Here is a 10,851-nt window from a genome sequence, read left to right as displayed (position 1 = left end):
TCCCGCCTGCCCGCGCAGGCAGCTAGGACAGGGTTATCAGCGCTCTCAGGGGGGCCTCCGCAGACCCCCCCACAGGTGGCTCCGTACACCTCTTGAACGTGGCGCCCGGCCGCTCGGAGAGCGGGGTCTTCCCAGGCAAGCCGCCTGTGGGCCCCGCGGCCTGGACAGGCGGAGCGGAGACAAGCCCAGGCTACCGGCAGGATCGACCGGCTGGCAGTCGTGGCGGAACAACGGGGACGCCTCGCGCCGCCGCGGGCCGCCGTCCTCCGTCTCTCTCCCACTCTCGGAGGCAGGCCGCCCGAGGCCAACGGGCCTCGGACGGCGTGGGGTGGAAGGGCTCCACCCCAGGGGAAGAAAACACGCCCGCGCGCGTTTGCACAGTCTGCCCCGGCCCGGCATCTCGGAGGGGGGTCGCCCGGGCAGCCAGCCAGCCTGTTGGCCCCGCGGCCTGCACAGGCGGAGTGGGGACCCTCGCGCTCGATGACTCTGCTCCCAGGGAGGTGGCAGAGGGGCGGCCGCGGTGCTTTGACTTTGAGCGGTCCCCACTCCGCACATTGAGAAATAGTCACTTTGTCAAAGACCGCACACCGCTCGTTCCCTTATATGCAAAAAAGGTGTTCGTCCTGACGTTTTGCGAGGCCTTATTTTACCGCCGTCGGCGCTATCAGGGGAAGCGGGCCCGCTCCTTCCGCCTTCCTGGAACCGTGCCTCGGCCCCGAGGGCCCAGGATTACCCTCATACCGGTTCTCACGACATGCATCGACACTCGGCTCAGCCCCGGCAGCCGCAGCTCCCGCCGGCCCGACCAGCCGGGTCCGTCCCCCTGGCCGGCGCCCGGAGCGTTTGGACTTTGTCGTTTTTTCATCCAACACTCTCCTCTGGCAAATGCCATGGACTTCAGCGGGGGCTGCCGCGGGCTGTTCCCCGCCTCCTGGGTGTCCTGCCCTGCAACACCGGAGGCACAGGCACACTGCTGCCAACAGCCCGCTCTCCATCACCCCCCAGCCCCTTCTGCATACATCTGCCGGGGGTGCTTTTTTGCCTCCCCCCATTTTGGCCTATGGGGAAAAGCCAGGGGGAAAACGTCCAGAGTCAGGCCGACCTCCTGGAACTCCAGCTCGGCCTGGAGCCACCGGTTTGTCCCCTTCCCGGTTCTCACGACATGCATCGACACTCGGCTCAGCCCCGGCAGCCGCAGCACCCGCCGGCCCGGCCAGCCGGGTCCACCCCCCCCTGGCCGGCACGCCTGGAGCGTCTGGACTTTGTCGTTTTTCCTCCAAGACTCGCCTCTGGCAAATGCCATGGACTTCAGCGGGGGCTGCCGCGGGCTGTTCCCCGCCTCCTGGGTGTCCTGCCCTGCAACACCGGAGGCTCAGGCAGGGTCTTGAGCTACTGCTGGTAGGTGCACCTCGGGGGCCCTCCCCAGCCGCCCCGGGCCACCCCTGCAGCCAGCACACTGCTGCCAACAGCCCGCTCCCCATCACCAGCCAGCCCCTTCTGCATACATCTGGCGGGGGTGCTTTTTTGACTTCCCCCATTTTGGCCTATGGGGAAAAGCCAGGGGGAAAACCTCCAGAGCCAGGCCGACCTCCTGGAACTCTAGCCCGGCCTGGAGCTACTGGTTTGTCCCCTTCCCGGTTCTCAGGACATGCATCGCCACTCGGCTCAGCCCCAGCCGCCGCAGCTCCCGCCGGCCCGGCCAGCCGGGTCCGTCCCCCTGCCCGGCGCCTGGAGGCGTTTGGACTTTGTCATTTTTTCTCAAAGACCCATCTCTGCCAACTGCCGTGGGCTTCAGCAGTGGCTGCCGCGGGCTGTGCACGGCCTCCTGGTGGGGTCCCGCCTGCCCTCGCAGGCAGCTAGGACAGGGTTCTCAGCAGGGGCTTGGATGCGCTCTCAGGGCGGCCTCCGCAGCCCCCCAAGGTGGCTTCGTACACCTCTCGAACGTGGCGCCCGGCCGCTCGGAGAGCGGGGTCTGCCCGGGCAGCCAGCCAGCCTGTTGGCCCCGCGGCCTGCACAGGCGGAGTGGGGACCCTCGCGCTCGATGACTCTGCTCCCAGGGAGGTGGCAGAGGGGCGGCCGCGGTGCTTTGACTTTGAGCGGTCCCCACTCCTCAGCACATTGAGAAATTGTCACTTTGTCAAGGACCGCACACCGCTCGTTCCCTTATATGCAAAAAAGGTGTTCGTCCTGACGTTTTGCGAGGCCTTATTTTACCGCCGTCGGCGCTATCAGGGGAAGCGGGCCCGCTCCTTCCGCCTTCCTGGAACCGTGCCTCGGCCCCGAGGGCCCAGGATTACCCTCATACCGGTTCTCACGACATGCATCGATACTCGGCTCAGCCCCGGCAGCCGCAGCTCCCGCCGGCCCGGCCAGCCGGGTACGCCCCCCTGGCCGGCACGCCTGGAGCGTTTGGACTTTGTCATTTTTCTCAAAGACTCATCTCTGCCAACTGCCGTGGGATTCAGCAGGGGCTGCCACGGCTGTTCCCCGCCTCCTGGGTTTCCTGCCCTGCAACACCGGAGGGTCAGGGGGGGGGGGGTCTTGAGCAACTACTGGTAGGTGCAGCACCTCGGGGGCCCTCTGCAGCCAGCACACGGCTGCCAACAGCCCGCTCCCCATCACCCGCCAGCCCCTCTGCATACATCTGCCGGGGGTGCTTTTTTGACTTCCCCCATGTTGGCCTATGGGGAAAAGCCAGGGGGAAAACCTCCAGAGTCAGGCCGACCTCCTGGAACCCTAGCCCGGCCTGGAGCTACTGGTTTGCCCCCTTCCCGGTTCTCAGGACATGCCTTGACACTCGGCTCTTCCCCAGCCGCCGCAGCTCCCCTCGGCCCGGCCAGCCGGGTCCGCCCCCCTGACCGGCGCCTGGAGCGTTTGGACTTTGTCGTTTTTTTTCTCCAAGACTCATCTCTGCCAACTGCCAAGGACTTCAGCAGGGGCTGCCACCTGCTGTTCCCCGCCAATGGGTGTCCTGCCCTGCAACACCGGAGGCTCAGGCAGGGTCTTGAGCAACTGCTGGTAGGTGCTCTCAGGGGGCCCCTCCACACCCCCAGGCCCACCTCCAGGGCCTCCCTCCCGGCCCCTGGAGCAGCCAGCACCCCATCACCGTCAGCACTCTCTCCCCGTTGGGACTTTGAAACTTTTCTGACCGTGCAAGCTTCGTCAAACGGCAAGGGGGCAACCGGCGTTCTGTGCCCGGCCTCCTGGGGTCCTGCCCGGGCACATCGGAGGCTCAGCCTGGGTTTTCAGCCACCACGGGCAGGTGCACTCAGGGGGCCCTCCGCAGCCGCCCATGCACACCTCTGCAGCCAGCACACTGCTGCCAACAGACCGCTCCCCATCACCAGCCAGCCCCTCTGCATACATCTGCTGGGGGTGCTTTTTTGACTTCCCCCATTTTGGCCAATGGGAAAATGCCAGGGGGAAAACCTCCAGAGTCAGGCCGACCTCCTGGAACTGCCGCCCGGCCAGGAGCCTCCGGTTTGTCCCCTTCCCGGTTCTCAGGACATGCATCGCCACTCGGCTCAGCCCCAGCCGCCGCAGCTCCCGCCGGCCCGGCCAGCCGGGTCCGTCCCCCTGGCCGGCGCCTGGAGGCGTTTGGACTTTGTCATTTTTTTTCAAAGACTCATCTCTGCCAACTGCCCTGGGCTTCAGCAGTGGCTGCCGCGGGCTGTGCACGGCCTCCTGGTGGGGTCCCGCCTGCCCGCGCAGGCATCTAGGACAGGGTTCTCAGCAAGGGCTTGGAGGCGCTCTCAGGGGGGCCTCCGCAGGCCCCCAAGGTGGCTTCGCACACCTCTCGAACGTGGCGCCCGGCCGCTCGGAGAGCGGGGTCTCCCCGGGCAGCCAGCCAGCCTGTCGGCCCCGCGGCCTGGACAGGCGGAGTGGGGACACTCGCGCTCGACGACTCTGCTCCCGGGGAGGTGGCAGAGGGGCGGCCGCGGAGCTTTGACTTTGAGCGGTCCCCACTCCAGCACTCTGAGAAATAGTCACTTTGTCAAAGACGGCACACCGCTCGTTCCCTTATATGCAAAAAAGGTGTTCGTCCTGACGTTTTGCGAGGCCTTAATTTACCGCCGTCGGCGCTATCAGGGGAAACGGGCCCGCTCCTTCCGCCCTCCTGGAACCGTGCCTCGGCCCGGAGCGACCAGGATTACCCTCATACCGGTTCTCACGACATACATCGACACTCGGCTCAGCCCCGGCAGCCGCAGCTCCCACCGGCCCAGCCAGCCGGGTCCGCCACCCTGGCCGGCACGCCTGGAGCGTTTGGACTTTGTCATTTTCATGACTTGTCTCCTCAAACTTTGCTCGACCGCAAGGGGGGCTGCCGCAGTCCGTGCCCAGCCTCCAGGGGTTGCCCCCGGCCCCTGGAGCTGCCAGCACCCCCTCGCCGTCAACGCTCTCTCCCCGTTGGGACTTTGAAACTTTTCTGACCGCGCAAGCTTCGTCAAACGGCAAGGGGGGCAGCCGGCGTTCTGTGCCCGGCCTCCTGGGGTCCTGCCGGGGCACATCGGAGGCTCAGCCAGGGTGCTGAGCCACCACTGGCAGGTGCACTCAGGGGGCCCTCCGCAGACGCCCATGCACACCTCTGCAGCCAGCACACTGCTGCCAACAGCCCGCTCCCCATCACCAGCCAGCCCCTCTGCATACTATATCTGGCGGGGGTGCTTTTTTGACTTCCCCCCTTTTGGCCTATGGGAAAATGCTAAGGGGAAAACCTCCACAGTCAGGCCGACCTCCTGGAACTCCAACCCGGCCTGGAGCCACCGGTTTGTCCCCTTCCCGGTTCTCAGGACCTGCATTGACACTCGGATCTTCCCCGGCAGCCGCAGCCCCCGCCAGCCAGGCCAGCCGTGTCCGCCCCCCTGGCCGGCACGCCTGGAGCGTTTGGACTTTGTCATTTTCATGACTTGTCTCCTCAAACTTTGTTCAACTGCAAGGGGGGCTGCCCCGGCTGTTCCCCGCCTCCTGGGTGTCCTTCCCTGCAACACCGGAGGCTCAGGCAGGGTCTTGACCCACGACTGTTGGGTGCTCCTAGGGGGCCCCTCCACACCCCCAGGCCCACCTCCAGGGGCTCCCCCCGGCCCCTGGAGCGGCCAGCGCCCCCTCGCCGTCAACACTCTCTCCCCGTTGGGACTTTGAAACTTTTTCCGACCGTGCAAGCTTCGTCAAACGGCAAAGGGGGCAAGCGGCGGTCTGTGCCCGGCCTCCTGGGGTCCTGCCCGGGCACATCGGAGGCTCAGCCTGGGTCTTGAGCCACCACTGGTAGGTGCACTCAGGGGGCCCTCCGCAGCCACCCAGGCCCATCCCTGCAGCCAGCACACTGCTGCCAACAGCCCGCTCCCCATCACCCGCCAGCCCCTCTGCATACATCTGCCGGGGGTGCTTTTTTGACTTCCCCCGTTTTGGCCTATGGGGAAAAGCCAGGGGGAAAACCTCCAGAGTCAGGCCGACCTCCTGGAACTCGAGCTCGGCCTGGAGCCACCGGTTCGTCCCCTTCCCGGTTCTCAGGACATGCATCGACACTCGGCTCAGCCCCGGCAGCCGCAGTCCCCGCCAGGCGGCCAGCCAGGTCCGCCCCCCCTGGCCGGCGCCTGGAGCGTTTGGACTTTGTCATTTTCATGACTCGCCTCCTCGAACTTTGTCCGACTGCAAGGGGGGCTGCCGCAGTCCGTGCCCAGCCTCCAGGGGTTGCCCCCGGCCCCTGGAGCAGCCAGCACCCCCTCGCCGTCAACACTCTCTCCCCGTGGGGACTTTGAAACTTTTTCTGACCGTGCAAGCTTCGTCAAACGGCAAGGGGGCAAGCGGCGGGCTCTGCCCAGCCTCCTGGGGTCCTGCCCGGGGACATCGGAGGCTCAGCCAGGGTGTTGAGCCACTGCTGGCAGGTGCACTCAGGGGGACCCTCCGCAGCCGCCCATGCACACCTCTGCAGCCAGCACACCGCTGCCAACAGCCCGCTCCCCATCACCAGCCAGCCCCTCTGCATACATCTGCTGGGGGTGCTTTTTTGACTTCCCCCATTGTGGCCAATGGGAAAATGCCAAGGGGAAAACCTCCAGAGTCCTGCCGACCTCCTGGAACTCCAACCCGGCCTGGAGCCACCGGTTTGTCCCCTTCCCGGTTCTCAGGACCTGCACTGACACTCGGCTCAGCCCCGGCAGCTGCAGCCCCCGCCGGCCCGGCCTGCCGGGTCCGCACCCCTGGCCGGCGCATGGAGCAGTTTGGACTTTGTCATTTTCATGACTTGTCTCCTCAAACTTTGTTCTACTGCAAGGGGGGCTGCCGCAGTCCGTGCCCAGCCTCCAGGGTTTGCCCCCGGCCCCTGGAGCAGCCAGCACCCCCTCGCCGTCAACACTCTCCCCCCGTGGGGACTTTGAAACATTTCTGACCGTGCAAGCTTCATGGGACGGCAAGGGGGCAGGCTGCGGTCTGTGCCCGGCCTCCTGGGGTCCCGCCTGGGCACATCGGAGGCTCAGGCAGGGTCTTGAGCAACTGCTGTTGGGTGCTCTCAGGGGGCCCCTCCACACCCCCAGGCCGACCCCCAGGGGCTCCAGCCCGGCCCCAGGGGCAGCCAGCACCCCTTCTCCGTCAACACTCTCCCCCCGTTGGGACTTTGAAACTTTTCTGACCGTGCGAGCGTCAGCGGACGGCAAGGGGGCGACCTGCGGGCTCTGCCCGGACTCCCCGGGGCCCTGCCCGGCCCCGTGGGTGGGACAGGCAGGGTTTCTCACCGACTACCCGTAGGCACTCTCAGGGGGCCCTCCGCGCCCTCAGGCCGCCCTCCCCGGGCTTCCCCCGGGTCCGCGGAGCAGCCCGCCACCCCTCGCCGCACTGTCTCTCGCCCCCGTCGGGACTTTGAAACTTTTCCCCCCGTGCAAACCTCACCGGGGGGGCAGAGGGAGAGACCCGCGGGCCGTGCCCGGCCTCCCGGGACTCCCTCCGGGCAGCGCGGGCGGCTCGGACGGGGTTTTCAGCGAGTGCTGGGGGGGGGTGTCTTCGGGGGCCCCCCGCCGGCCCCCCGGGGCACCTGCGCGGGGTGGCCCCTGCTGCCAGACACCCACTCCCTATCGACCATCCAGCCCCCCTACATACATCTGGCGGGGGTGCTTTTTTGAGTTCCCCCGTTTTGGCAACTTGGCACATCCTATGGGGAAACCGGCAGAATCATGCCGACCTCCTGGAACTCCGGCTCGGCCTGGAGCCGCCGGTTTGTCCCCTTCCCGGTTCTCAGGCATTTTCGGACTTTGTCATTTTTTCAGCACTCTGTCAATGCGGCCAGCGGGAGCTGCCGCGGTCTGTGCCCAGGCACCAGGCACTAAAAACGGACACAGTCGGAGGGTCAGGGGGTGTCTTGGCCAGATACTGAAAAACACTCAGGGGGTGCCCAGGCACCAGGCGCTCCAAACGGACACAGTCGGAGGGTCAGGGGGTGTCTCAGCCAGATACTGAAAAACACTCAGGGGCGCACGGGGGCTGCACAGGGCCACCCCAGGCGGCTCCCCCGGGCACCCGGGCGGCCATATTGGCGGCTGGGACCCCCTATTCAGCAAACGCCAGGGGGCGCTCAGGGGCACACGGGGGCTGCTCCACTCGCCCCAGGCCGGCCTCCCTGAGGCGGGCACATTAGCGGCTGAGACCCCCTCTCGACCAAAGACCGGGGGGCGCTCAGGGACACACGGGGGCTGCTCCACTCGCCCCAGGCCGGCCTCCCTGGGGCGGGCACATTAGCGGCTGAGACCCCCTCTCCACCAAAGACCGGGGGGCGCTCAGGGACACACGGGGGCTGCTCCACTCGCCCCAGGCCGGCCTCCCTGGGGCGGGCACATTAGCGGCTGAGACCCCCTCTCCACCAAAGACCGGGGGGCGCTCAGGGACACACGGGGGCTGCTCCACTCGCCCCAGGCCGGCCTCCCTAGGTACCCGGGCGGGCACACTAGCGGCTGAGACCCCCTCTCGACCAAAGACCGGGGGACGCTCAGGGACACACGGGGGCTGCTCCACTCGCCCCAGGCCGGCCTCCCTGGGGCGGGCACATTAGCGGCTGAGACCCCCTCTCCACCAAAGACCGGGGGGCACTCGGGGACACACGGGGGCTGCTCCACTCGCCCCAGGCCGGACTCCCTGAGGCGGGCACATTAGCGGCTGAGACCCCCTCTCCACCAAAGACCGGGGGGCACTCGGGGACACACGGGGGCTGCTCCACTCGCCCCAGGCCGGCCTCCCTAGGTACCCAGGCGGGCACATTAGCGGCTGAGACCCCCTCTTCAGCAAACGCCAGGGGACACTCAGGGACACACGGGGGCTGCTCCACTCGCCCCAGGCCGGCCTCCCTGAGGCGGGCACATTAGCGGCTGAGACCCCCTCTCCACCAGAGACCGGGGGACGCTCAGGGACACACGGGGGCTGCTCCACTCGCCCCAGGCCGGCCTCCCTGGGTACCCAGGCGGGCACATTAGCGGCTGAGACCCCCTCTCGACCAAAGACCGGGGGACGCTCAGGGACACACGGGGGCTGCTCCACTCGCCCCAGGCCGGCCTCCCTGAGGCGGGCACATTAGCGGCTGAGGCCCCCTCTCCACCAGAGACCGGGGGGCGCTCAGGGACACCCGGGGGCTGCTCCACTCGCCCCAGGCCGGCCTCCCTGAGGCGGGCACATTAGCGGCTGAGACCCCCTCTCCACCAAAGACCGGGGGACGCTCAGGGACACACGGGGGCTGCTCCACTCGCCCCAGGCCGGCCTCCCTGAGGCGGGCACATTAGCGGCTGAGACCCCCTCTCGACCAAAGACCGGGGGCCGCTCAGGGACACACGGGGGCCGCTCCACTCACCCCCAGGCCGACCTCCAGGGCCTCCCTCCCGGCCCCTGGAGCAGCCAGCGCCCCCTCGCCCTCAACACTCTCTCCCCCGTTGGGACTTTGAAACTTTTTCTGACCGTGCAAGCTTCATCGGACGGCAAAGGGGGCAAGCTGCGGTCCGTGCCCGGCCTGCTGGGGTCCTGCCCGGGGACATCGGAGGCTCAGCCAGGGTCTTGAGCTACTGCTGGTAGGTGCGCTTTGGGGGCCCTCCGCAGCCGCCCCGGGCCACCCCTGCAGCCAGCACACTGCTGCCAACAGCCCGCCGCTCTCCCACACCAGCCAGCCCCGTCTGCACACATCTGCCGGGGGTGCTTTTTTGAGAAACACTGTCACTTTGTCAAAGACCGCACACCGCTCGTTCCCTTATACCCCGACAAGGTGTTCGTGCTGACGTTTTGCGAGGCCTTATTTTACCGTCGTCGGCGCTATCAGGGGAAACGGGCCCGCTCCTTCCGCCCTCCTGGAACCCTGGCTCGGCCCGGAGCGACCAGGATTACCCTCATGCCGGTTCTCACCACCTGCATCGACGCGCGGCTCTGCCCCGGCCGCCGCAGCTCTCGCCGGCCCGGCCGGGTCCGCACCCCTGGCCGGCACGCCTGGAGCGTTTGGACTTTGTCGTTTTTTTTCTCCAAGACTCGCCTCTGGCACATGCCATGGACTTCAGCGGGGGCTGCTCCCCGCCCCCTGGGTGTCCTGCCCGGGCACATCGGAGGCTCAGCCTGGGTCTTCAGCCCCTACTGGTAGGTGCGCTTTGGGGGCCCTCCGCAGCCGCCCGGGGCCCACCCCTGCAGCCAGCACACGGCTGCCAGCAGCCACCACACAGCTGCCAACAGCCCGCTCTCCGTCACCCGCCAGCCCCTCTGCATACATCTGCTGGGGGTGCTTTTTTGACTTCCCCCCTTTTGGCCTATGGGGAAAAGCTAAGGGGAAAACCTCCAGAGTCAGGCCGACCTCCTGGAACTCCAACCCGGCCTGGAGCCACCGGTTTGTCCCCTTCCCGGTTCTCAGGACATGCGTCGACGCTCGGCTCAGCCCCGGCAGCCGCAGCTCCCGCCGGCCCGGCCAGCCCGGTCCGCACCCCTGGCCAGCGCCTGGAGCGTTTGGACTTTGTCGTTTTTTCTCAAAGACCCATCTCTGCCAACTGCCGTGGGCTTCAGCGGGGGCTGCTCCCCGCCTCCTGGGTGTCCTGCCCGGGCACATCGGAGGCTCAGGCAATGTCTTGAGCCACCGCTGGCAGGTGCACTCAGGGGGCCCTCCGCAGCCTCCCAGGCCCACCCCCGCAGCCAGCACATGGCTGCCAGCAGCCACCACACAGCTGCCAACAGCCCGCTCTCCGTCACCCCCCAGCCCCTTATGCATACATCTGCTGGGGGTGCTTTTTTGACTTCCCCCCTTTTGGCCTATGGGGAAATGCTAAGGGGAAAACCTCCAGAGTCAGGCCGACCTCCTGGAACTCCAACCCGGCCTGGAGCCACAGGTTTGTCCCCTTCCCGGTTCTCACGACATGCATCGACACTCGGCTCAGCCCCGGCAGCCGCAGCTCCCGCCGGCCCGGCCAGCCCGGTCCGCACCCCTGGCCAGCGCCTGGAGCGTTTGGACTTTGTCATTTTTTTCTCAAAGACCCATCTCTGCCAACTGCCGTGGGCTTCAGCGGGGGCTGCTCCGCGCCTCCTGGGTGTCCTGCCCGGGCACATCGGAGGCTCAGGCAATGTCTTGAGCTACTGCTGGTAGGTGCGCTTTGGGGGCCCTCGGCAGCCGCCCAGGCCCACCCCTGCAGCCAGCACACGGCTGCCAGCAGCCACCACACAGCTGCCAACAGCCCGCTCTCCGTCACCCCCCAGCCCCTCCTGCATACATCTGCTGGGGGTGCTTTTTTGACTTCCCCCCTTTTGGCCTATGGGGAAATGCCAGGGGGAAAACCTCCAGAGTCAGGCCGACCTCATGGAACTCCAACCCGGCCTGGAGCCACCGGTCTGTCCCCTTCCCGGATCTCAGAA

Source organism: Eleutherodactylus coqui, unplaced genomic scaffold (assembly GCF_035609145.1).
Source record: "Eleutherodactylus coqui strain aEleCoq1 unplaced genomic scaffold, aEleCoq1.hap1 HAP1_SCAFFOLD_292, whole genome shotgun sequence".
Lineage (NCBI taxonomy): Eukaryota > Metazoa > Chordata > Amphibia > Anura > Eleutherodactylidae > Eleutherodactylus > Eleutherodactylus coqui.
Note: the sequence above shows the minus strand (reverse complement) of the source record.